Genomic DNA, 27682 nt, shown 5'->3' with positions numbered 1-27682 from the left:
CCTCTTCACTCTGTCGGGGGGCTCTACTTGTATAAGCGTTTAATACAACAGATTCTGTAGACAGCTATGTGGAATCAGCTGACTATAAAAGTGCTCTTTCACGCTATAGTAGGATCTTGGGCCTCTGCAAGGTTCTTTATACCCGACGCTAACATTGACGTGTAAGGCTGAGTTCACACTTGAGTTATTTGGTCAGTTTTGGCCCCGAAACTGCCAAAAGAAGTGAAATGTGCAGTGATTCAAAGAGAGACGCCTGTCATCTACATGTCATACTGACTCACAGTATTGTTTCACTACCACAGAAGACTCACTATGCATGTTACTGCAAGGTACAGTGTTCACCACAATAAAGGCTCTCTGCAGCCAGGAAATAGCTGTTTAACGCCATTCGCCACAAATTTATTCGGACCAAATAGTTTTGGAAAATTTGGCGAACCGACCAAATTTGAGAAATTCACTCATCTCTAATCAGTTTTCCCATTGAGAAAAAAAAAAAAAAAAAAACAGGAAAGTCTGTAAACCTACCCTAAGGAATATCAATCTGGAGTTAGACCTTAGGCTACTTTCACACTAGTGTTTTTATTTTTCTGGTATCGAGATCCCTCATAGGGTCGACTCAATACCAGAAAAAAAAAAACTTCGGTTTTGTCCCCATTCAATGTCAATGGGGACAAAACGGAACAGTACGGAGTGCTCCGAAATGCATTCCATTCTGTTTGGTTGCGTTCCCATACCTGAGAGCAAGCCACAGTATGCTGCGGTTCTCTTTCCATCATGGGATATGGAGAAAGATGGATCAGTCATGACCCACAATGCAAGTCAATGGGGACAGATCAGTTTTCTTTAACAGAGTTCATTACGGATCCGTCTTGGCTATGTTAAAGATAATCTGAATGGATCCATTCATAACGGATGCAGATGGTTGTATTCAATAATGGAAGCGCTTTTGCAAAGCCCTGCTGGATCCAGCAAAAACGCTAGTGTGAAAGAAGCCTTAAAGGGAGCACAACACTATGAAAATGCAACCTGCAGGCAGCAGAATATAGAACAGGAGGAGCTGAGCAGATTGATACATTTTCTTGGGAAGGGAGAAAAAAAAAATCTGTAAAAAAACTTAAATTTAAACCTCTGCTCTGACTTCAGTTGAACATGGGGGCTTATCTCAGTGACTTACAGCGTTCTCTTCAAGTATGTATACAAAGATAGCTAACACTACCATGACAGCCACATGTACAAGTGCACTCAAAAAGAGGTGGTTTTCCCACAACTGTATCAGTCTGCTCAGCTCCTCCTGCTCTATAACATGTAGTCTGCAGATTGCACTCCATTTTGTGGTGAAAGGTCCCCTTTAAGCCTAGTGCAGGAACAGAGGATGGATCTGTGCCTGGCATAGCTCCTCAGGCCCTGCAATAGACTTTACAGTGCATCACTTTTTCCCCAGAGTATTCCTTTAACCCCTTAACGCCCAGCACCGTACATGAACAGGCCGCTGATCGGGTGGGTGCAGGAGCTGCGCCCGCCCGATCTGCAACAGGGGTCCAGCAGTCACTGATAGCCGGACCACTGCTGCATGCGCCAGCATCAGTGAAATCACTGATGCTGGCGCATTAACCCCTGCACGGCCATGGTCAGCGCTGACCGTGGCACGTGCGGATTTCAGACGTGTGCAGGATGTCCACCGGGTCCCCGCGCTGCCGTGACGGGGACCCGATGGCAGCCTGATGCCTTCCTTAGGCATCATAGCAGCCTTCTGGGAGAGCCTGTGAAATGTAACTGTTTTACACTCACTAATACACTTACAGCCATTGCACTACAATACAGAAGTATTGTAATGTATTGTAAAAGGGATCAGACTCCAAAAGTGTAAAAAAAAAAAAATTAAAATAAAAAATTAAAAATATATTTTTCATAAAAAGTTACATTAATAGGTAAAAAAGAAAATTTGACATTAGCCGCATCTGTATCGACCAGCTCTATAAAAGTATCACAACCCTCAGGGTGAACACCGTTTAAAAAAAAAAGCTAAACATTTGTCACCTTAAAAACACTAAGGCTACATTCACACGTCCGTGGTGTGTTGCGGACCCGCAAATTGAGGGTCTGCAACACACCAGCCCGTCACCCCCATAGAAATGCCTATTCTTGTCCGCAAGCTGCGGACAAGAATAGGACATGCTCTTTTTGCGGAGCTGCGGACCCAAAATCGGGGCCGCACCCGTTCCGCAAAATTGCGGAACGGATGCGGACACATTTTGCGGACGTGTGAATGGAGTTCACACGGGTGTTGCGGGAAAATGTGCGGGTGCATTACGGGAACAACAGTGATTTTTCCGCGCGAGTGCAAAACAGAAGTTCGGGCTTGGGATCGGTGTTCTGTAGATTGCTATTATTTTCCCTTATTACATGTTATAAGGGAAAATAGCATTCTTAATACAGAATGCATAATAAAAACAGCGCTGGAGGGGTTAAAAAAAATAATTTAACTCCCCTTGATCTATTTGATCGCGAAGCCCGGCATCTCCTTCTGTCTTCATCTTAGCTGTGCAGCAACAGGACCTGTGGTGACGTCACTCCGGCCATCACATGATCTTTTACCATGGTGATGGATCATGTAATGACCGGAGTGACGTCACCACAGGTCCTGTTGCTCCACACAGCTAAGATGAAGACAGAATGAGAGGATGCCGGCTCGGCGATCAAGTGGATTAAGGAGTTAATTATTTTTTTTTTATTTAACCCCTCCAGCGCTATTGTACTATGCATTCTGTATTCAGAATGCTATTATTTTCCCTTATAACCATGTTATAAGGGAAAATAATAATGATCGGGTCCCCATCCCGATCGTCTCCTAGCAACCGTGCGTGAAAATTGCACCGCATCCGCACTTGCGGATGCTTGCGATTTTCATGCAACCCCATTCACTTCTATGGGGCCTGCGTTGCGTGAAAAACACAGAATATAGAGCATGCTGCGATTTTCACGCAACGCACAAGTGATGCGTGAAAATCACCGCTCATGTGAACAGCCCCATAGAAATGAATGGGTCGGTATTCAGTGCGGGTGCAATGCGTTCAACTCACGCATCGCATCCGCGCGGAATACTCGCCCATGTGAAAGTGGCCTAAATGTGCAACACCAAGCGATCACAAAGATGTATATCCCCAAAATAGTACCAATCTAACCATCCCCTTATCCTGAAAAAGAAAATTACCCCCTCACCTAAGAATAGACCAAAAAATACTAACATGATTTTTTTTGTTTCAAAAATGCCTTTCAAAATTGCTTTATTATGTAAAACTGAAACAACCCAAAAAAGTAGTCATATTTGGCATTGTCGCGTCTGTAACAACCTGCTCTATAAAAATACATGATCTAACTTGTCAGATGAACATTGTAAATAAAATAAACTGTGCCAAAACAGCTATTTATGTTACCTTGCCTCACAAAAAGTGTAATATGGAACAACCAAAAATCATATGTACCCTAAAATAGTACCAACAAAACTGCCACTTTATCCCATAGTTTCCAAATAGAGGGGTCATTTTTTTGGAGTTTCTACTCTAGGGTGCATCAGGTGACCTGGCCAATGTGACATGGCAACTTAAAATTATACCAGTGAAATTTGCCCTCCAAAAACCATATGGCGTTCCTTTCCTTCTGCGCCCTGCCGAGTGCCCATACAGCAGTTTACGATTACATACGGCATGTTTCTGAAAACTACAGAATGAGGGTAATAAAGAATTTTTTGTTTTGCTGTTAACCCTTGCTTTCTTAGTAGAAAAATGATTAAAATGGAAAATCTGCCAAAAAAGTGAAATTCCATCTCCATTAATTCTTGTGGAACACCTAAAGGGTTAAAGTTTGTAAAATCAGTTTTGAATACCTTGAGGGGTGTGGTTTCTAAAATTGCCATTTTTGGGTGATTTCTATTATGTAAGCCTCACAAAGTGACTTCAGACCTGAACTGGTCCTTAAAAAGTGGGTTTTGAAAATTCTTAAAAATTTCAAGATTTGCTTCTAAACTAATCCTTCTAACGTCCCCAAAAAATATGTAGTTCACAAAATTAACCAAACATGAAGTAGAAGTATGGGGAATGTAAAGTAATAACTGTTGTAGTTACTATCCATTATAAAAGTAAAGAAATTGAAATTTGCATTTTTTTGTAAATTTGGTATATTTTACTCCGTTTTACCACGGTCATGAAGTACAATATGTGACGAGAAAACAATCTCAGAATGGCCTGGGCAGAAAGGTGAAAAATGGCTTGGTCCTGAAAGGGTTAAGATGCAGCTTTCATTTCTAACTAGATGTGGAAACCTGATCCCTGGCATACAGCAGAGCTCAGCTATGTAAACCACCCCTGGCAGCTGCTTATCTAGGCCTTCTGCTTCAGGTTTTTTTTCCCCAACCGTCCTGTGGGTGGTAGAGGCCCCGTCTCCTCCATCTAACAGGACTACAATCGCATGGCAGATTTACTGCAACTCTTCCGTTCATGATAGGCCCTCACCACATAGCGTTCAGGTCTATTTCACATGCGTGTTCGTAGGCCATAACCAGAACCTACATAAAATGTAATGGGAAAAAGGCGTGCCTCTTCTGATTTTTTTGGTAATGGACAGCAGAAAAAAAAAAAAAAAAAAAAAAAAGATATTGTTAAACAAAAACAAAAATTAAAACATGAAGAAAAAACTATTTAAAATAAAAATATGCAGTATGACTAATTTCAAAAGGTGGTTCTTGCTCAGATACACATTAAATGGCAGCATAAATAGGCAAGTGGTCAGTAATACATAGAATTAAAATCCACTGCTATAACCCTGAAAAAAAAAAACGCACAAGCAAGAAATTAGATTTCACTTAGTGGTCAATGTGATGTATGATGAATATGAACAGGGACCAACAAAAGGGTGGAGTAGCCTCAGTATGTTCTATACTAGTGTTGAGAGAATCAAAGCATCCAAAGTGGAATTCTATCCAAAGTTCAGGAAAATTTCACCGCAAACCGGAAATTCCGCACGCTTTTTTCCCCCCTAAAAAAAATCACTGCTGCACATGTTACAAAGTGAAAGTAAGAAGCCCAGGAACGCCATAGGACCCAAAACGCTGCGCAGCCGGCCAATTCGTAGATGGCCATCCCCGGTGTTTTCACAGACCAATAAAAGCCTCATCCCGCACGGTCTCTGCCATTTCACTGTGAGCCGAGCTTAGGCCTACTTTCACACTGGTGTTTCTGGGTCCGCCTGCGAGATCCGTTTCAGGGCTCTCACAAGCGGCCCAAAATGGATCAGTTCAGCCCCAATGCATTCTGAATCGATAATGATCCGTTTAGAATGCATCAGTTTGGCTGCGTTTGGTCTCCGTTGCGTTTTCATTAGACGGTCACTGGAACGCAGCTTGCAGCGTTTGTGTCAGCCTCACAACGCGGAGCCAAACGGATCAGTCATGACTTACAATGTAGGTCAATAGGGACAGATCCGTTTTCACTGACAATACGGTGCAATTGACGGATCCGTTTAGACTTTTTTTAATGAGTAATGCAAACTGATCCGTTATGAACGGATACAAGTGTTTGCATTATCAGTCCGTGCAGATACAAGACGGATCCGCACCAAACGAGAGTGTGAAAGTAGCCTTAGGGAGAGGTGACAAGCACTATGGCCAACAGACCATTGCCTGTGCCCTCAAAAGGAATATAGACAGTGGCGAAAAGTTGCCACCGTCAACCTGTGGTCCTGTTTCGAGCTGTACTGGAATGGTTGAGATTTAGATGTAGCCAATCCCACATGGTAGCCAAGTGAAGAGGGGGGCATCATACTCCAGGCGAGAATGGAAGCGTGCCTGTGCGACAGCAGAGTGGAAGCAGTGGGAGACCTGCAGCCAAACGCTGGAGGGGTATACTGTCTGCCACTTCGGAGACTACCTGTGAGGAACCCACTAGCAGTGCATTCATAAAAAGCAGCAGCAGGGCCTTGGCCTGCTGGGCCTTGGCCTGTAATGCTGGGATTTCTGTGCCAATGTCCTCATCTTTACCCTCCCCTCTAGGCACAGTAGTCATCCAGCATATGACCCAATCAAAACCAGGTGTTGCCATGTAGTTCTGCACCTGGTTAGCCTTGGCGAACAGAGCCACACCGGGGAGGAACTGCTCAGCGTCATCAATAAAGAAATCTAACCCTGGCTGTTCAATTGCCAAATGGACATAGGAACCATGGTTACCGATAACAGGAAGAACATTTTGTCTGTGCTGCATCAGGAAGGTCTGATCCATGCACCCAGCATCGCAAAAGTCTTCAATCTTGTTGCCACCCAGTTCCTCAAGTCACAAAAAAAATTCACAATTTCCCTCCAGTGAGGACCATGCTTATCTTATGAGACTTTTTAATAGAATGTGCGACTTTCTTAAAGACGTGCGACTTTTGTAAAGCTGCTTACTGACGGATAAACTGCTACCGTCAAACCACATTTATTACCGTCTTAGGCCTATTGCACACGACCGTATGGCTTTTTCAGTGTTTTGCGGTCCGTTTTTCACAGATCCGTTGTTCCGTTTTTTGTTTCCGTTGTGTTTCCGTTTAGTTTTTGTTCCGTTTTTCCGTATGGCATATACAGTAATTACATAGATAAAATTGGGCTGGGCATAACATTTTCAATAGATGGTTCAGCAAAAAACGGAACGGAAACGGAAGACATATGGATGCATTTCCGTATGTGTTCCATTTTTTTGCGGACTCATTGACTTGAATGGAGCCACGGACTGTGATTTGCGGGCAAAAATAGGACATGTTCTATGTTAAAACGGAACGGAAATACGGAAACGGAATGCATACGGAGTACATTCCATTTTTTTGCGGACCCATTGAAATGAATGGTTCCGTATACGGAACGCAAAAAACGGCCAGTAAATGGGGAAAAAAAAACGTCCGTGTGCAATAGGCCTTAAAGGGCCGATCATAAATCTGACTTGGCTAAAACTGACTTTAGCCATATGTGAAAGTGGAGTGAGCTGTCAGAGTAATGCTAAATCTGGCCCCATATGTGTGACCACCTTCTTCTGCTTATATAGTAGGTCTATGCTTCCTTAATGCTGCAGACAGGTCTACTCCCTAACTTTCACATTAGCCAGTGACAGCTCATCCACGACACAAGCCATTTGCCGAGGCCCTTTGAGGAGGCCACATTGTCAATCAGCAGTACTACGGGGTGAATGAGGTCACACCAAAGCGACAAGAGCAGGAGAATCAGTGGGAATTAGAGGGCAACAATGAAGATGAAGATTACCCCAACAGACCATGGCAGTATGCAGTGGAGATGGAGGCAGGGAGGACCTCCAAGTCCCTTGAGAAAATGGCCAGATGCATGCTGTCATGTTTGTGTAGTGACAGCCGCATTGTCAGGATTCGTTAGGGGGGGGGGGGGGGGGGTGACTACTGGCTACCCACATTAGACCCAGGGGCATAGCTATAAGGGGTGCAGAGGTAGCAGTCACTACTGGGACCAGGAGCCTGAGGGGACCCAAAGACTTGTCCCACATAAGACACTGGTAATATAGAAAGTGCATACTGATCCAGTTACACCTCTGGCTGGAGGGATGGGGCTAGGTTGAGAATTATTTGGCATGGGGTGCAGTTTCAATTTTTGCCTCAGGCAGAATGAAGGCAGTGTGCTTTCTTTCCCAGCCCGTAGTGTGGCATCAGAGTGGTTGTTCAGTGCGGCGGGGGGAATAGTTACCCTTAGGAGCAGGGCTGGTTTTAGACAAAATGTGGCCATGGGCAAAAATCAAGAGGGGGCCCACATCTTGCAATGTGCTAAAAACAGTCCGAAACCGCCAATCAGCTGTTTGAGGAGACGGCGCGTTATGTTCATTGCTGCTGTCCCATAGACCTACACCAGCAGAGCAGGAAGAGAGAAGGGAGACGGTGTGCGCTGGGTGTTAAACCCCCACCGATCTAATATTGATGACCTATCCTAAGGGTAAAACCCAGAGAACCTCTTGAAGCTACCACCAATACTGTGCCTGTTGTGCTCTCCCTCCCCCCCCCCCCTCCATGTCTACAAACACTATACACCCAGACTGCCCTAATTAGTAATGGTGCCCCCAATAGTGATAACACTCCCCAAGATGCCCCCCCCCCCCCCATAGTAGCAATGTCCTCCAGATTGAGTCAATCAACAGTATAACCATAATGCTCCGAGTGGCTCTAATGTCCCCCTGTAGTGCCCTCCACTAGTTCCAATATATAATGCTTCCCCCCCATAATGTCCTCATGCAAGACCCAGAGCAGGAGGTTGCAGTTATGTCATTTCGGCTTTTTGCGCTGTACAACGCCTCACAGGCTTGAGGCCTAGCAACCTGAGGCTTATGAAGTTAGACCGCCATGAGTGCACCCCCTTTATGGGTAGCGAAATGGCACCCTAGGCAGATTACTACCCTCCCCTATCCATCGTCCCAGCCCTAATTCAGAGCACATTACTGCATGAGGTATAACAGGAGAGGACTATAACTCCCAGCATGTCTAAGCCATTATTTAATATCAAAGCACATTACAAGAGGAGGTATAAGAGAAGACTAACTCCCAGCATGTCCAAGCAGTTATCCAATATTAGTACATTATAAGGAATACAACTCCCAGCATATCCAGTGTGTTTAATGTACCCAGATTATATAATGGCCTGGACATGCTGAGAGTTGTAGTGATCTTATACCTTTTCTAGTAATGTACTCTGATATTACATAACAGGAGGTATAAAAGGAGGACATTGAATCCATACTTCACATGCATGGATGGTCTTCATTACTTTACTGCACTGCTGACTGAGCTCTACCTCCTGTTCTGGTCCCATGGTGAGGTCATCGCAGGTCCTTTATCCCCTCTTCTCTGCTTAGCTCCGCCTCCTCCTTCTGTCATTATGGCAGGTCCTGTCAGCACTAGAGTAATGATTTATCTTATATGTGAGGGAGGGGACCTTACACTGCATTGTAAAGTGCAGCTGTCTGCCTGTTTGCTTCCTCAGACGTTCAGCTGAACAGCAGCACTGAAGCAGGGGGCCCCGTAGACAATGGGGGCCCTAGGCAATTGCCCAGTCTGTCCCCCCCAACCCCGCTTAAAGGGTTTCTGTCACCTGAAAAATAGGTATTAAGCTGGCTGACATTAGCAGTGTGCTAATGTTAGCTGAACATAACTATATTAGTGCCATCTCACTGCCTAAGGCCTTTGAGAAAAACTAATTTTCATAATATGCTAATTAGCCTCTGGGAGCAGGGGGGGCGTTGCACCTGCTCTTAGAGGCTCCATTTGCTCACCTCTTTACCCCCTTCTCTTCATTGACAGGGCCAGGCAGCGCTGCTCTCCTCCCGCAGGCCATGTCTGCAGTGTAAATCTCGCACCGTTCAGTATTCGGCACAGTGAGGGAAGGACGCTCGGCGATGGCACTAATAGTTATGTTCAGCTGACATTAGCACATTGCTAATGTCAACCAGCTTAATATCCATTTCTCAGTTGACAGAAACCCATTGAGAGAACGGTCCTTTCCTCCCTATGAGGAGACTAACCTTCATAAAGATGAATCAGGCATGGATCAACCAGGATTTCCAGAAGTTGGTGCCTGATGCAACATAATAGATCATGCTGCCACTGATTATACTGTAGTGTGCTGCCGCAACAGAATACTCTGCAAAATGGGCTGTTACTTCTGGCCACGTCCTGCTGCCACCCACCTGCCGCCTCTACTGCCATTCCTACAATGGGGCTTCTCGGCCTACTGATTTGTGCATGCCACTGGGCTTCGCTATCCCACTGGCAAAAGATGCCGATAGTTTACCACGTGCTGGCCACATCTTTATGTCCGTTCCACGGCCCCGCAGAATAGGACATGTCCTACTCTTGTCTGTGTTACATTGTAGAAAGAGCTAGAAAGGAGGGGGTGGACCGTGGTACTGCAGGACGCGACTTACGCCCCAGCACCATAGAAGTATGATGCGCTGATCGTGCAAGGGCTGGAGCCGACAGCCAAGCCTCTGCTGTAAACGCCAGCATCGGTGAAAACACAGATGCCGATACTTTAACTCTGTATGCTGCAGTCACTGCTGACCGTGGCATGTATGGGGTTAGTGAAGGGATGGTGCTCCATTCCCATTCGGTCCCTGTCCTGCGGTGACAGGAACCTGATGGCTGTGAAGGCAGCCCGATGCCTTCCTTCTACAGGCTGGGTCTCACAGGCAAGAAGGTAGTTAGTGTATTACACGGGTAATACAATGAATTATAATACCCATGTATTGTAATGCATTGCAGAGGGGATCAGACCCCCAGAAGGTGAAGTCCCATAGTGGAATGAAAGAAAAAAAAAAAAAAAAAAAAAAAAAAAAAAAAAAAAAAAAAAAAAAAAAAAAAAAAGGCCTTCCTATAAAGTTATATAAAATTGTAAATCGGAGCTAAAAATTTACATAGTAGGTATGGCCACATCCGTATCGACCGGCTCTATAAAAACAGTGGCAAAGTTTTAAATACCCCAAAATAGTACCAATCCATCTCATTCTGCTGCAAAAAAAAAAAAATTAGCCCCTACCTAAACCCTAAAAATAAAAAAAATATATAGTTCTCAGAAAAAGGGCAACAAAGACCAGATACTCTTAAAAAAAATGCTTTTACTGAGTAAAACTAAAAAAAAAAAATAGGCAATTTCACATCTGTAACAACCAGCTCTATAAAAATAAATATCACATAATCTTCCATGTCAGGTGAACGCTGAAAAAAATAAAAATAAAAGCAGTGCCGGAACAGGTTTTTTTTCACCTTGCCTTACAAAATGCGTAATTTTGAGTGATCAGAAAGTCATACGTTTCCCCAAAGTGGTACCAATGAAAACAAACTCCTCCTGCAAAAAAAAAAATGAACCCCCACATAATTGCCCAAAAAATAAATGAATAGTGCCTGTAAATCAATCCATTACAATCTGCGCTGCAAAAGTCATATGGTGCTCCTTCCCTTCAGAGTCCTGCCACGTGCTCCTACAGCAGACAACATGGGTAACAAGTTATGGGGTGCACTCATGTTTACCCCTTGGGAAAATGAAACATTTGGGGCTAAAGCAACATTTTATGTTAAGAAATTAAATTTGATTTTCACAGCCAGGTGTTACTAAATTCCATAAAACACCCATGGGGTCAAATTGCTCAGTACACCCCTTTCATTCTTTGAGGGGTGTAGTTTCCAAAATGGGGTCACTGAGGGTTTCCACTCTAGAGGTACGTCAGGGTCTCTTTAAATACAAAATGGTGCCCAAATACCATTCTAGCAAAATCTGCCCTCCAAAAAACATAAGGTGCTCCCTTTATTCTGACCACTGCCATGCGCCACTACAGCAGTTTGCTACCACATATGGAGCATTTATGTAAACTGCAAAATCAGTAATACATAGGTTTATTTTGCTGTTAACCCCTGCCATGTTGCAAAAAAATTAAAAAAAAAAATCAGTAAAAAATAAATTTTGAAGTAAATTTTCACCTCCATTCTTGTGGAACACCAAGGGTTAACAGTTTGTAACACTAGTTTTGAATAATTTGAGGGGTGTAGTTTATAAAATGGGGTCATTTATGGGGGGTTTCTATTACACAAGCCAAATAAAATCACTTTATACATGAAATGGTGCTAAAAGAAAAATAAATAATGGTTAAGGAAACTTGAAAATTTTGTTAAAATCTTTTCTAAAATTCTAAGTGTAGTCCTAAAATCAAAAATTAAAATGATCCCAACATGAAGTAGACATATGGGGAATGTTGATTGTTAACCATTTTATGAGGTATTGCCCATCTGTCTTAAAAGTAGATCAAATTCAAATTTTGAAAACTGAATTTCCCAATTTTTGGTAAATTTGGGATTTTTTTTTTTTTTTTACAAATCAAGGTGAAATATCAACTCAAACTTACAACTGTCATGAAGTACAATGTGCCACAAGAAAGTCTCAGAATGGCTTGGATAAGTAAAAAAAAAGCCCAAAATTATCACAAAGTGACATGTTAGATTGCCCTGGGCAGGAAGGCGAAAACAGGCTTGGGGTAGAAGGGGTTAAACTGCATCATCTATAGCCTTTCATAGATTTGCTGAAAAAGTTGCAAAGCTGCGCCACATAACCCTCATGTCAAAGAAATAGGTGTAACGATGTTGCAACACTTTATAGGCCAACTTATTACCATAAAAGTTGTCCATAAATTTGGCAGAATGGACCATACCAAGTCAGATCTAAAAAGCAATGGTAGATGTAAACCCTCTATAATCCTGATAACGAAACGTTATACTTTAGCAGTGGCACATGCATCATTACCAGCAGAACACGGGAGATAGCCTTACCCTGTTTCCTCCAGGACTGCTGCAGAACAAAGGAGTAAGGCGATCCTCCGATCATTTCTGCACTTGCCTGTTCTAGCAGAAGGCATTGACTCATCGCTGGCTTTTAAAGGGCCAGCTGCACCACACAGTCATGCTACAGTCTACTCGTTTTACATAGCATGTAATAGATAATCCATTAACATGCCACAGCTGTAGAAAAAAAAATACATGGGGGGGTGGGGGGTCATTAAACCTAAAAATACACCTATATTGGGCATATTTCAGGCACAGATTGCAGCGTGTCATTTAGACTGGCGCTGGATGTGTTAAAGATATATAGAGACCAGCCCCAATACATAACTTCAACGATCCACCGCCAGCGCAGGGGCTTTATTAGGATCAGCGTTTTAGATGCCTTTTAGATTATCTTAATAAAGGACCCCCATGGATTGTAATTCAACATGTTACGCCTTGATTAGGGATGAGCGAACTTGCGTTCAGAAGTTCGCCGTTCATGGTTTGAGTCATCTAATTACTTTCACACTTGCGTTGCTGGATTCCTGCAGGCCCGTCCGTCACCGGATACAATTTGTAGACTGATCCGTCTCACAAATGCATTGCAATACCGGATCAGTCTCTCCAGTTGTCATCCGGAAAAACTGATCCGGTATTTTTTTTTTTCACATTTTTAAAAGGTCTGCACATGCGCAGACCTGCAAAGCCGGATCCGTTTTTCCAGAACACTTGGGGCTGGATCCGGCATTAATGCATTTAAATGGATCCGGCATTTTGGACGGAGAAAATGCGTGCTGCTGTATTTTCTCCATCCAAAAACCGTACTGTGACCGAACTGAAGACATCCTGAAGGTACCCCGGACATTATGGAGGGGTACACATGGCATTGCCTGTGTATGGGCTCTGGTCACTGAGTGGTCGGTTCTCTGCCCAGTGATTAGAGGCTATTTTTAGTCATAAGGTTTTGGAGGGAAATTTTCCCGCTCTCCTCTGAGGATCGCTGGGCAGAATTTTAATTCTGCCCGGTGATGTTCTTAATTGGTCATCTTAATGACCTATGATGTCGCTGGGATCGGGCAAAGTTTTCCCGAGCCCTGGTGACAGTGAATCATTGGTGGATTAGTGGGGTTGGGGGGCTATAAGTGTCCAGGCTCCGCGGGCTGGTTTGTTTGCCTCACCTGCCCTGGGAGCTTGGACCAGTTTGTCTCTCCCCCCACCAGTCAAGGTCTGTGCAGGGTGGTTGATAGTCATCCCGGGATGGGATGGACTCTGATGTATTGATGGTTTAAATGAGTGAGTTTACGACTAGGCTCATGGTATTTATATGGTTAATATTTTGAGTATATATTAAACAGGCCTCGGCTTAGCTCCACTCTGTAGTCTTGTGTTTTTATTGCATTAAGGTTTTATAATATAAAAAAAAAAATTATATTATGTGTTTTGCGAGCATGTGCCATGTATTGCCATGAGGTATACCGAACGGATTGCTCTCCATTCAGAATGCATCAGGATAAGGCTACTTTCACACCTGCGTTAAGTGCGGATCCCTCTGGTATCTGCACAGACGGATCCGCACCTATAAATGCAAACGCTTGTATCCGTTCATAACGGATCGTCCGCATTATTCTCTCCAAAAAAAAAAAATAGTCTAAGTGCAAGTCAAACGGATCCGTCCTGACTTACATTGAAAGTCAAAAGGGGACGGATCCGTTTACAATTGCACCATATTTGTGTCAATGTAAACGGATCTGTCCCCATTGACTTACATTGTAAGTCAGAACGGATCCGTTTGGCTCCGCATCGCCAGGCGGACACCAAAACGCTGCAAGCAGCGTTTTGGTGTCCGCCTCCAGAGCGGAACGGAGCCAAACTGATGCATTCTGAACAGATCCTTATCCATTCAGAATGCATTGGGGCTGAACTGATCCGTTTGGGGCCGCTTGTGGGAGCCTCGAAACTGATCCGTTTTTTCCGGTATTGAGCCCCTAGGACGGAACTCCATATCGGAAAAGTTTAACGCAAGTGTGAAAGTACCCCAAGAATCCTGTTATGGATTCCGCTAACACGGACCATAACTTGTGGTCCGTGGTAGCAGAATCCAAAATAGAATTCTTAGATAACCCAAACCTTGTACGCTGAACTTGAAAACACAAGTTCGCTCATCCCTGGCCTTGAGCTATTGCTGCCAAGCACAATTGAGATAGCTGCACATTGGACCAATAAATAAAGTACACATTTGCAAAACGGGTCCGTAATCACAGATCAGCACTTCCAAATTCGCAAAAATAAAAATAAAATTCAAAGAGCATTTTCTATGAGTGAGCCAGGGACATTTCCGGTGTCCGTGTTTTGCGAATCCGCAAAACACATAGGGACATGTGGATGGAACTTAAGTTTTGATCAAAAGTGCATAAGCCCACTCCTCACATCACAGGGACCTCTTTCAGGCAGGTCCTCGTATTAATGTGGCACAGCTGCACATGGCAACCCACCCCATACTATAAAACGGATCGCAAACACTCAGGCCAAGTTCACACAACAAAATCAGCAACAGAAAAAATTATAATAAAGTAGCAGATTAGTAGCTGAAAACCAGTCGTTTTTGGTGGAGGTTTTAGAGGACTTTTTACAAGAGTATTAGAAAAGTTTTAGGTTAAGGTTTCTCTGCTTTGCCATTGAAGTCCAAAAAATAAAATACAAAAATAAAAACACCTTCAAACCTGTTTCAATGAAGTAACCTGTCAAATCAGTTACTGAAAAACCCCTCTACCATTCTACACGGCGTGCAGAAGGTGGAGTTACCAACATTAAGTCCTCTTTCACACGGACGTGCGCTGGCCGGTCCCATGCTGCAGACCGCTAATTGCAGTCCACAATGCACAGGCACCGACCGTGGGGCAGCCGCTTGCGGATCATGGACCCATTTACTTGAATGGGGTCCACGATCTGTCTGTTCCACAAAAAGATAGAACAAGTTTCTATATTTTTGCGGAACGGAAGCACAGAACACCACAGAAGCACTCCGTAGTGCTTCCATTCCGCACCACATCTCCAGATTTGCAGACCAATTCAAGTGAATAAATCCGCATCTGTGATAAGGAATGCACACGGCTGATGGTCCGTGTATTGCGGGCCCGCAATACGGCTACTGGAGCACTACAGCCGTATGAAAGAGGCAACGGTTGGTGAATGTGGATAGGGCAGCACAACCAGCTCACTTTCTACTGCTGAATCAGGACAACACTTAGCCCTAAGACCACACACTCACCTTTCCATGTAGCCTCAAAACATCAACCTGCACTCAGGTGGGGTTACCCTTTATGCAGTCTCCTGCTAATTAGAAATCAAAGCACCTGAGATGAGTGGGTGGAGCGCTGGTCCCATGAAAAAAGAGACAGATCTGCACGTGGGTACAGGTTTTCAAACAGAAGGGAGCATCTCCCAAATTAGACATCTCAGTTTTGTGACTTAAAAAAGTCGAATGCAATGGCAACTGTGCTGTTTTCTGCAACATTTGGTCAATTTTTGCGAAATTTCGTGATCCTCTCCGCTTTTTACAGGAGCTAAAACTGAGATTAGACCTGGATTATGGCTCATTTACTATGTGTGACCTATGCAAATGTCACAACTAGTGTTGAGCGAAGCGAGCTTCGGATGGTTCATCCGAAGTCGCTTTGTTCAAAGCTTTGGAATAATACTGTACGGAGATCCGTCTCTGTACAGTATTAGGGCTCATGCACACGACCGTGCCATTTTTTGCGGTCCGCAAAAAACGGATGTCGCCCGTGTGCCTTCCGCAATTTGGGGAACGGAACAGGAGGCTCAATATAGAGATGCCTATTCTTGTCCACAAAACGGACAAGAATAGGACACGTCTCATAATTTTTGCGGGGTCACGGAACGGAGCAACGGATGCAGACAGCACACAGAGTGCTGTCCGCATCTTTTGCGGACCCATTGAAATGAATGTTTTCGTATACGGACCGTATATGGAATCAAAATACAGTCCGTATGCGGAACACAAAAAACGTTTGTGTGCATGAGCTCTTAGAATGTATTGGCTCCGATGAGCCGAAGTTATTAATTCACGAAGTCTTACGAGACTTTGCGTAATAACTTCAGAAATTGATTTAGGCCTCTTGCACACGACCGTATGGCTTTTTCAATATTTTGCGGTCCGAAAAAAAACGATCCACAAAAAATACGGATGACCTCCGTGTGCATTCTGTTTTTTGCGGAACGGAACAGCTGGCCCCTGATAGAACAGTACTATCCTTGTCCGTTATGCAGACAATAATAGGACATGTTCTAACTTTGAAGGGAACGGAAAAACGGAAATACGGAAATGGAAGGCATACGGAGTACCTTCTGTTTTTTTGCAGATCCATTGAAATGAATGGTTCCGTATACGGTCCTTATACAGAACGCAAAAAAAACAGAACGGAAACGGAAAAAAAAAGTTCGGGCTCATGCACACGAACATATGGCTTTTTCAGTGTTTTGTGGGCCGCTTTTAACAGATCCGTTTTTCAGTTTTTTGTTTCAGTAGTGTTTCCGGTTCCGTTCCGTTTTTCTGTATGGCATGTACAGCATACAGTAATTACATAGAAAAAATTGGGCTGGCCATAAAATTTCCAATAGATGGTTCCGCAAAAACGGAACACATACGGAAGACATACGGAGTACATTCCGTATGTGTTCTGTTTTTCTTGCGGACCCATTGATTTGAATGGAGCCACCGAAAATGATTTGCGGGCAATAACAGGACATGTTCTATCTTTGAACTGAACGGAAAAATGGAAATATGGAAACGTTAGTGTGCATGAGCCCTTCGTGTGCAAGAGACCTTAGGGCTCGTTCACATGAACGTGTGCTGCCTGTTTCCATATTGCGGACCGCATTTGCGGATCCGCAATACACGGGCACCGTTCCGTGGCCATTCCGCATCACGGATGCGGACCCGTTCACTTCAATGGGTCCGCAAATCCGGAGATGCGGAACGGAAGCACGGAACGGAACACTACAGGAACACTACGGAGTGCTTCCTGGGGTTCCGTTCCGTGCCTCTGCACCGCAAAAAGATAGAACATGCTCTATCTTTTCGCAGAATGGAGGGATCACGGACCCATTCAAGTGAATGGGTCCACGATCCCCATGCGGCTGCCCCACGGATGGTGCCCGTGCATTGCGGACTGCAATTTGCGATCCACAGCACGGGCACGGGCTTCACACATTCGTGTGAACGAGCCTTTATACTGTAAAAAAACATTTCCTGAACTCGGGTTCGGTTCCAAGGTACCACAAGGTTTTGTACAGTATAAATACATTTCTGAAGTCTCGTGAGACTTCGCGAAGTAATAACTTTGACTCATCAGAGCCAATACACTCTAATACTGTACGGCGCGCTCGCTCCGTACAGTATTGAAACAAAGTTTTATGCGAATCGACTTCGGATGTTCCATCCGAAGTCGATTCGCTCGTCCCTAATTCTAATACTGTAGGGGGACAAATCTCTATACAGTAATATTCCGAAGTTTTGAACGAAGCGACTTCAGATGTAGCATCCAAAGCTCCCTTCGCTCAACACTAGTCCCAACCCACGCCAGGCAGCCCCTTGTTCTACGTACTTTTACACCTAAAGCTATAAAACACAATTCACTCATGCAAGATATATTACTAAGGTGGACCATTTCATAAATCTGCTGCGGGCACACAAAGCTAAGACAGACTTAAAGAGGACCTTTCACCTCTCCTGACAGGCCTGTTATAATAGCTTCATGCATTCCCCATGTAATAACAATTCTGGAGCATCTATTCTTATGGCTCTATGTTGTGCTGTTCCTTTATTATTTCTACTAGAAGTTATGAATAAAATACTAGCAGTCTGCAGTAAGGGTAACAAGTTGTTTTTCTGGTGTTTCCTACCTGCAAGTGTTTTTTCCATGTGCAGTACTCCAGACCTGGGGGTATCTGCAAATAAAAATTGTGTATTGTAATATTATGTATTTTTCACGTTTTGGCCGTATGTTCCAGCAGAGGAGGTTATGGTTGGCAGGAACAGGGTGGTTAGCCCCCCTACCAAGAGTTGGAGTTCCAGTCTAGTGAGCAAACAAGACAGGAAGCACATGCTAGAGTTCCTACTCTGTGGAACCAGATCTTACTCCCCTGTAAGCCTAGGGGCTCACGCACACGAGCGTATTTACTTTCCATGTCCGTTCCGTTTTTTTTTTTGCAGACTGTATGTGGAACCATTCACTTCAACGGAAGTTACTCCGTGTGCATTCCGTTTCCGTATGTCCGTATTTCCGTTCCGCAAAAAAATAGAACATGTCCTATTATTGTCCGCATTACAGACAAGGATAAGACTGTTCTATGAAGGGCCAGCTGTTCTGTTGCGCAAAATACGGAAAGCACATGGATGTCATCTGTATTGTTTGTGGATCCGTTTTTTGCGGACCGCAAAATACATACGGTCGTGTGCATGAGCCCTAACACTCCAGAGAGATCAGAAAAATCAAGAACACTGCTTCCAGAAAACATCAGCGTGATAAGAAAACAAAGTTAGGGCTCATGCACACGACCGTATGTATTTTGCGTTCCGAAAAAAACGGATCCGAAAAAAATACGGATGACGTTCGTGTGCATTCCATATTTTGCAGAACGGAACAGCTGGCCCCTAATAGAACAGTCCTATCCTTGTCCGTTATGCGGACAATAATAGAACATGCTCTATTTTATTGCAGAACGGAAATAATTCCGTTTTTTGCGGACCCATTGAAATGAATGGTTCCGCATACGGTCCGCAAAAAAAGAGGGAACGGGCACGGAAAGAAAATATGTTCGTGTGCATGAGCCCTTAGCCGTGAAATACAGCTTTAGGGCTCATGCACATAAATGGAGTGGAGGCACGGAGCGCTTCCATGGCATTCCGGTCTGTTCCTCCGCACCACAAAAAAATAAAACATGCTCTATTTTTTTTATTTTTTCCGTTGCGGACAGATCGCAGATCCATTCAAGTTAAATGGGCCTGCATCCATAGACCGCAATTTGCAGTCCCCAACGTGCGGCATGGGCAGCACACACAGTTTGTGTGCATGAGCCCTTACAGACACTGCTGCAAGGTGAGGGACAACTGCTCAGACACCCATCACCTATACCACCCCTAGGCCAGACTAATACCAATCCTGAATCTTACAGTTGACATCTATATCCACAAGTGCCTGCTAGTGCCAATCAACAGCATCCAACCAGCCACCATACCTCCTAGATGGCATTTTCTGTTCAGGCAGAAAGAGGAGAGAATATTCGAATACGCAATATTTTGCTAATATTTGGGCAAATATTCGTCACATATTCGCAAATTCAAGAATTCACGATCTCCAGTAATTTTTTTCTTGATTGCGAAAATCGGCAATCGGAAAATTTGCGATAAAATTTTTTCGATCAATACTACTCCTAAAGTCAAAGATATTGCAGCCTTCTCATTGGCCCACAAGCAAGCATGGGTACTGATGAAAAAAATCTAGAATATTCGCAATTGCGAAGATATAGCACTATATGCTAGATATTCGAAAAATTCTCGAAGTGCCAATATTCACGATAAAAATCCGCGATTAGAATATTCGCGATCAACACTAGTTAACACATCAAAGATTTGGCTACACAGCGATCTTGAACGTGTGATACCTGTCGAGGATCGCAGTGGGATTGCATCATCTCGCTGCCTGAGACCTGGTGCAAGAGGTTGTGATTATGTCATCGCGACCACCAGTGCTGGGACGTGGCAGCTCATACCACAGGATGGTAGGGGTACAGTATTTTTTTTTATGTTGTCACTACAGAACGGGGGACATTAACACAGACCATAGCACTACACGGGGCCATTATAATACAGGGGGCACTACAAGGGGGGCATTAATACAGGCCAGAGCTCTACTAGAGGAGCATTATAAAACAGGGGACACAAAAAGGGGGTCTTAATATAGGCTTAAGCACTACAGGGGGGCATTATACATACTGAACTACAGGGGGCACTACTGGGAAGTTACAACTGCAGGAGGGCATTAGAACTTACAAGGGGCCACTACTGAGGAGAGGGACTTTATTACTACTGTGGGCCCTATCAGGGTGCCTTATAGAGAGGTCTTACTACTACTGGAGGCACTATGGTGGGCCTTATTTCTACTGAGGGCACTATGGTGGCATTAGTAATACTGGGGTTACTGTAGGGGCATTGTTATTGTTGTTTTCAATATGTACACAATTGCTACTAATAGGGGCACAACTGGGAAACATTATTGCTATTGGGGGTACTGTAGAGGGCACTTTTATTACTGAGAGCCACCTGGGAGCATTATTACTCTTGAGGTTGGGGATAACACTTTTTTTGCAGTGCAGTATTTGTGTGCATTGGGGAGCACATGGGACACAGTATTGGGGTGGCAGCAGGATGACAATGTTGGAGCAAAAGAGGTTGAAGGATGATGTAAAAGTGAGGAATCTAAGATGTCTGTGTGCCAAACTCTACAGAAGTAAGAAGTGGCAGAAGGAAGTCGTCAAGGCAGTCTGGTGTGAATGGAGAAGATGAGGAAAGAGAACATCTACATCATAGGAGACATCAGTGGATGTAATGGGTCTGTGGTGCAGTATTCTATTATCAATAATTTCGTATTGTTTGATCTTTGAAATCAACAGAGCCCGTCAACTCTACATTTTTTCAGATGAGTTTAAGATCCCTGGTCTTATCTTATACATTTTGCTGGTACTGTATTACATTGTGGTTTGTATGCATAGTGTGCAGGTAGCCTAAAGAGTGACACAGATGACTTGTGACATAAAAACTGGAGTTACATCTCTAGACCTATATAAAGATGTGCCAAACTTAAAGGGGTTGTCTCACTTCAGTAAGTGGCATTTATCATGTAGACAAAGTTAATACAAGGCACTTACTAATGTATTGTGAATGTCCATATTGCTTCCTTTGCTGGCAGGATTCATTTTTCCATCACATTATACACTGGTCGTTTCCATGGTTACAGACCACCCTGCAATCCATCAGTGGTGGTCGTGCTTGCACAACAGTGATGGCCAGTTCGCATTGTTCGCCCGCGAACATAAGCGGGCTGCCATCTTTTTTCACAAGTCCGGCGAGGCACAGGTAAGCCCTTACCTGTGCCGCGAGCCGGTCTGAAAACAAATGCGGTCACCGGGAGCAGGCAGTTCCGAGAACAACCCGATGAAGGCCCCTGGTGGCTGTTCTCGGAACTGCCTGCTCCCGCTGGCCGCACTTGTTTTCAGACCGGCTCGCGGCACAGGCACAGGTAAGGGCTTAGGCTACTTTCACACTAGCGTTCGGGTGTCCGCTCGTGCGCTCCGTTTGAAGGGGCTCACGAGCGGCCCCGAACGCATCCGTCTGGCCCCAATGCATTCTCAGTGGAGGCGGATCCACTGAGAATGCATCCGCCTGCCAGCGTTCAGCCTCCGCTCCGCTCAGTGAGCGGACACCTGAACGCTGCTTGCAGCGTTCGGGTGTCCGCCTGGCCGTGCGGAGGCGAGCGGATCCGTCCAGACTTACAATGTAAGTCAATGGGGACGGATCCGCTTGAAGATGACACAATATGGCTCAATCTTCAAGCGGATCCGTTCCCCATTGACTTTCAATGTAAAGTCTGAACGGATCCGCTCAGACAACTTTCACACTTAGAAAATTTTCTAAGTTTTAATGCAGACGCATCCGTTCTGAACGGATGCGAACGTCTGCATTATCGGAGCGGATCCGTCTGATGAAACATCAGACGGATCCGCTCCGAACGCAAGTGTGAAAGTAGCCTTACCTGTGCCTCGCCGGACTTGTGAAAAAAGATGGCAGCCCGCATATGTTCGCGGGCGAACAATGCGAACTGGTCATCACTGTTGTGCAAGCACGACCACCACTGATGGATTGCAGGGTGGTCTGTAACCATGGAAATTAGCACTGTATAATGCAATGGAAAAATGAATCCTGCCAGCAAAGGAAGTAATATGGACAATCACAATACATTAGTAAGTGCCTTGTATTAACATTCTCTACATGATAAATGCCACTTTAATAACTTGCAACGTTTCATAAATGTGGTTCAAATAATGGCAATACAGACTGAAGCAAAGCTGACTTCAGAATGATTTATGTGTTTACACTGCAAGCCAGCGTAGGTCCCACAGCATGTACTACTCTCAAGAATCTAACATCCTGGAGAGAGATTAGTGCGTTCATTGACCGGTACTGTTTTCTTTACTCAAGTCATGCAAAAGCAAACGTATGGAAGTATACACAGAATTTACTTGACATTATGATGCAGTTGTGTGAGCCCACCTGCCGCAACAAGTTGACCTCATTCAGATAGGCCCCTACACCAAAAAATATATGTGCGCAACCAGAGACTCACCTCTAACTTGGGCTAGAAAATGTACTCCGGGTAGGTAGGAAGCACCTTAGGAACCCCTACTCTTCTCCATCTATACCTTCAGCCTAGGGCAGCCTCCAGCAGAAAAAAAATGTGCTGAGTTTTTTCTGCATCAAAAAAACGCAACAAAACTGCAATCCAGCAGCTTTCGCCCTCTCTATTGCAAAGGCTGAAATCCGCAGGAGAGGTCTGCAGGATAAATTGACATGCTGCGGATTTCAAATCCGCAACGCCGCACCTTTTCCACTCAGTTTTTTTTTTTAACGGTGTGGATGAGAATCCAGAAATTTTCATTCACTTTGCTAGTACTGTACAACGCTCTGGATTTGCCGCGTAAGAATCTGTGAACCCGACCTTAGAGATATGATGTGGCACAGACATAATAGACTGAAGAGGACTTCCTTGACCTGTATTGGAGAGTTCTCTAGACATGCGCTATGACCTCGGCAAAGGTCATTGTGCAGGGAGGAAGGAGGCAGCATACTTCCAAAACGCGTTATACATGATTTTATTGTTTTGATAAATTATTTTCTTCTACATTGCTATCCTGCTCTGGTGGATGCCTGCTTTTTCTGTTTCTGCTGTGGTGCAAGTATCTCGAATCCTCTGGATGACCGGTGGGTGAAGCCGCGGATTACATTGAAGGCGGAGTGATTTTGCACTGAGCAGAGTTGTGCCCGCCCTTCGGTGAGCTGAATACTTACCCTGCATATGTGTTTTTGTATGTTTGATGGTCCCACTATGGAGCGCTGTATGGTTTAATCTTTTACATTGTGCAGGGAGGGGTAGTATATAAGCTGTGGCCATTACCTATTGGAAATGGTGGATCCTATGATAGGGCTCATGCACACGAACGTAAGGGTTCCATGCACGGGCACCGGCTGTGTGTACAACGTGCTGCGGATGTGGACCCATTGACTCGAATACAGCAAAAGATAGGACATGTCTATGCGCTTTGTATTCATAGTGCTTCTGTGGGCTTCCAATCAGTGCCACAAAAGATAGGACATGTCCTATCTTTTGTCGCATCTTGCAGATCATGGACCCATTTCAAGTTCCATTCCCAATCTGTAGCATGGAGAGCACGCAGCCAGTGCCCTTATATTGCAGACGTCAGCAATATGGGCACAGAGCCCTTACGTTCGTCTGCATGAGCCCTAATCCATATAGAGATGCAGGGAGGGGGAGTAGATAACCTGTGACCATCACCTATTGTGAATGGTGGATTCTGTGTTATAGAGATGTTATCTGACATTGTAATCCTGTTTGTGATGATAAAGAGATGGCTACTAAAAGTGATTTCTAACCAAACAGGAAATCTCAATATATTATGCTGACTGGCCTGTGAAAAAACATCAAGATTTTAAGATTTTTTTAAAAACATAGACAAGTTGAAAAAAATCGTCAAAAATTGTAAAAAAATAAATGTTTAACATAAAAACTTGATTTTAACAATAGGTCATTTTTCTGATGATACATTCCCTTTAAGATATACAACATTAGCAGTATTTTATCCAGAAATTGTGCCCACCGCTTCAATTGTGCCTTATATAGCCACCACTCCGCCTGCCACTCCCCTCATCCTTATGCCTTAGGGCTCATGCACACAAACGTCTTTTTGGTCCGCATCCGATCCGCATTTTTTGCAGGTTAGATGTGGACCCATTCACTTCAATGGGGCTGCAAAAGGTGCGGACCGCACATCGTGATAGAACATGTCCTATTCTTGTCAGTTTTACGGACAAAGATAGGACAGTTTTATAGGTGGCAGGACATTCCGATGGTATCCATGTTTTATCGATCCGCAACTTGGCAACGGTCATGTGCATGAGCCCTTAAGCCTCTTTCACACGAACTATATGGATTGTGTCCAGATCTGTTCAGGAGAAAACTGATGGTTTTGCATGCAAGTCTGCGATTGCGTTCAGTGGTTGTTGTTTTTTTTTTTCACGCGGTTATCCGTTTTGATGCATATTTCACTGATGATTTACAGACATCTCCTAGCAACCATTAGTGAAAAACGCTTTGCATCCAGACTGCATCAAGATTGCATCCGGATGTAAGGGTACTTTCATACTTGCGTTGTGAGGATCCGGCAGGCAGTTCCTTCGCCGGAACTGCCTGCCGGATCTGGAAATCCGTATGCAAACGGATATCATTTGTAGACAGATCCAGAAGCGGATCCGTCTGACAAATGCATTGAAATTCCGGATCCGTCTCTCCAGTGTCATTCGGAAAAACGGATCCGGTATTTATTTTTTCGCATTTTTAAAGGTCTGCGCATTTCTCCCTCTCCAGCTCTGCTATGTCTGCTTTGTTTACAGGAGCCCAGAACTGTACACAGTACTCCAAGTGTGGTCTGACTAGCGACCACACATGGTCGCTATTTAGGCCACCCCCAAAGGTGACACCTGCAAATTCGGCAATGGCGGGTCCAAAAATGGGCCCGCCATCCTGCCTAGACTGACTTCTTTACTAAGTTTCTCTGCCACTATCTCCTGATGCTCCAACGCCGACATCAAATTTCTTCTAAACAACATCGCCTCTCCCTGAACAAACGGGATTCTAAACCCCACTGAAAACCCTTCCCTTAATAACGTTGCCGCTTCCCTATCCGGATATCTGTCTAGAAACGGGCCCATCCTTCCCAGACGTACCGGCGTCTCCCCCTTTGCTATTGAAGTCTCCCCCCCGCCTTTGCCTGTTGCCCCTAAAGCACCGTGCAGCTCCGTGCGACACCCCCCACAAACCGAGCACTCGTGTTTAAATTTACACTTAGCTCCGAATTTACAGGTTCCGTCATTAAATGCAAAACAAAGGCCCTTCGCTGAGGCTGATGCAAGGTTGGTCTGCCCTCCACCTCCTGAATCCCCCCTGAAAGGACTGGCCCTGTCTAACCGCCGCAGTAACCTTCAACCACAAGGCTATATCCTTATGGTCCCACTTTATTTCAGGACACACCACCTTCCGCTGCCTGAACTGTTTGTCGTACCGCAACCATGCTATCCCCCCCTATACACCTCGCCGATTGCATCTAAATAGCAGAACAGCGCCGAACAGCACTCCGGCGCTTTCTCCCCTATCACGCTTGCCAGTATTGCGAACGCCTGCAACCAGTTTGCAAAGGTCCGCGGTATCAAGCGATACCTCCGCTTCTCCTCTTCTTCCTTCTTACCCTCATCCCTTCTTACCCTATCCAGGTTAAATTTATCCAGAGGGAGAAACTGAAAAATTTCAACATATTCCCCCCTCCAAATCTTTTCCCTCACCTCCTGTTTTAAATGCGCCCCCAATGGGCCTTCAAAACATACATAGACCTCTCCTCTCGCCCTATCGTCCAGTCGCACCATCTCCTCTTCTGCCGCGCCCCCCGCCTGCGTGTGCACCGAAGAAACCGAGGACCCTACCCCCGACCTGGCCCCCCCAACCATGTCCGATCCACCCGAGGGCCCCGACACCCCCCACGCAGGCAACGGGACGTCCCCCCCATACCCCAGCCTGCTAGCAAACCCGCCAGCCCCCCCAATTATTGACCTAAACCCCTGCCAAGATCTAACGGGGGCCCCCCAAACCCCCCCCCCCCCCCCCCGCTACCTGCGCTAACGTTCCCCATGAGGTCTCACTTGGCTGCCTGGGTGCTGTGTCCCCATCAGCCGCAGATCCTCACTCCAGCAGACCGATCCTCCGCGTCGCCGCCTCTTCATCCAGTCCCCTAGCCAGGCCCAGGCTAGAGACGTTAGATCTTCTATCTTCCCGGGCTTGCTCTGAGGGGGCAGAGCTTCTTCTTCCCTGCAGCATGGATGCTGGTGACAGGGGCCTGCTGCCGGATACCGCTGGAGCTGCAGCAGCCCCGTTCCTCCCGACGTCCTGTACATGCTGGGGGGCCTTATCCTCCGGTCCTGGGCTGGCGACCCCAGCAACTGGTCCAGATCCCACGCCGTCCGTTCTGAAGACCGAGGTGACCTGGCCCGGCCACCTCGCAGGCTCCGCCTACAATTCGGATTACTCCCACGCCGGGGAGTACGGGAGGAAGCGGTCCCCGCCGACCCCCAGCATGGAGGGTCCCTGGAGGGGCTACGTATGCGGCGCTGAGCCCGTGGGGGCTGTGAGGACTGTGGGCTGTAGCGTGTCGGCGGCCTGGCCCGCCGCGGCCGGTTTGATATGGGCTGAGGCAAGGCTGGAGCCTCAGCCGCCACCCTGAAGCATCTGCTGCACCTGCTCCTGGATCCATCCTGCACCGCAGACCTCCGCTGCTGCCCTCAGCTGGCTAATGGTCGCTTCAAGCTGCTCCATCTCAGGTACCACGTAGCTCTTTTACCAAAACTTAAAATGGCCTCTTTTCTCCCTTGGCTATAACTATTTAACCCCTTGACCACTCCCCTTAAACTTAAAGCAACCAATCCCCCCTTTACCAAAGCCCCTCAAAACCCACCCCTTTAAACCCAGCCTATCACTTTCTACCTGGGGTCTCCCTGAACCAAACCCCCCCGTCATGATGGCCTCCTCTAAAGGCTCTGCCCCCCAGTCCAGCCATAACTACAAGTTTGCAAGGTTGGCAGTTAAGGGGGATGTCAGTTTAGGGAGAGCACTGCTGAAGCCGGACACTTCCTCTGCCAGTCAGGGGAATGTCAGCTCCAGTAAGCAGGGGACCAGGAGAGCAGGGCAGGACAGACAGGTGCTGGTAGTGGGAGACTCAATTATTAGGGGTACAGATAGGGCGATCTGTCACAAAGACCGTCTTAAAAAGATTAAAATAGACAAATCGCCGGGACCAGATGGCATACACCCCCGTCTCCTAAGAGAATTAAGTAATGTCATAGCCAGACCCTTATTTCTGATATTTAAGGATTCTATACTGACAGGGAGTCTTCCACAGGATTGGCGCATAGCAAATGCAGTGC

General features: G+C 45.5%; 1 protein-coding gene across 1 annotated transcript in view; it reads right to left on the bottom strand.

The window, feature by feature from the left end:
- LOC120980161 (dispanin subfamily A member 2b-like) overlaps positions 1-12364 on the bottom strand; it is a 28547-nt gene extending 16183 nt beyond the window's left edge. Inside the window, exon 1 of the mRNA XM_040409066.1 lies at positions 12346-12364. The gene's annotated coding sequence lies outside the window, so the exon portion shown is untranslated. The remainder of the gene's footprint in view (positions 1-12345) is intronic.
- Positions 12365-27682: the final 15318 nt, after the last annotated feature.

This window comes from Bufo bufo, chromosome 10 (genome assembly GCF_905171765.1).
Source record: "Bufo bufo chromosome 10, aBufBuf1.1, whole genome shotgun sequence".
NCBI classification, from domain to species: Eukaryota; Metazoa; Chordata; class Amphibia; order Anura; family Bufonidae; genus Bufo; species Bufo bufo.
The sequence above is the reverse complement of the archived record's forward strand: the minus strand, read 5'-3'. Positions and strand labels throughout refer to the sequence as shown.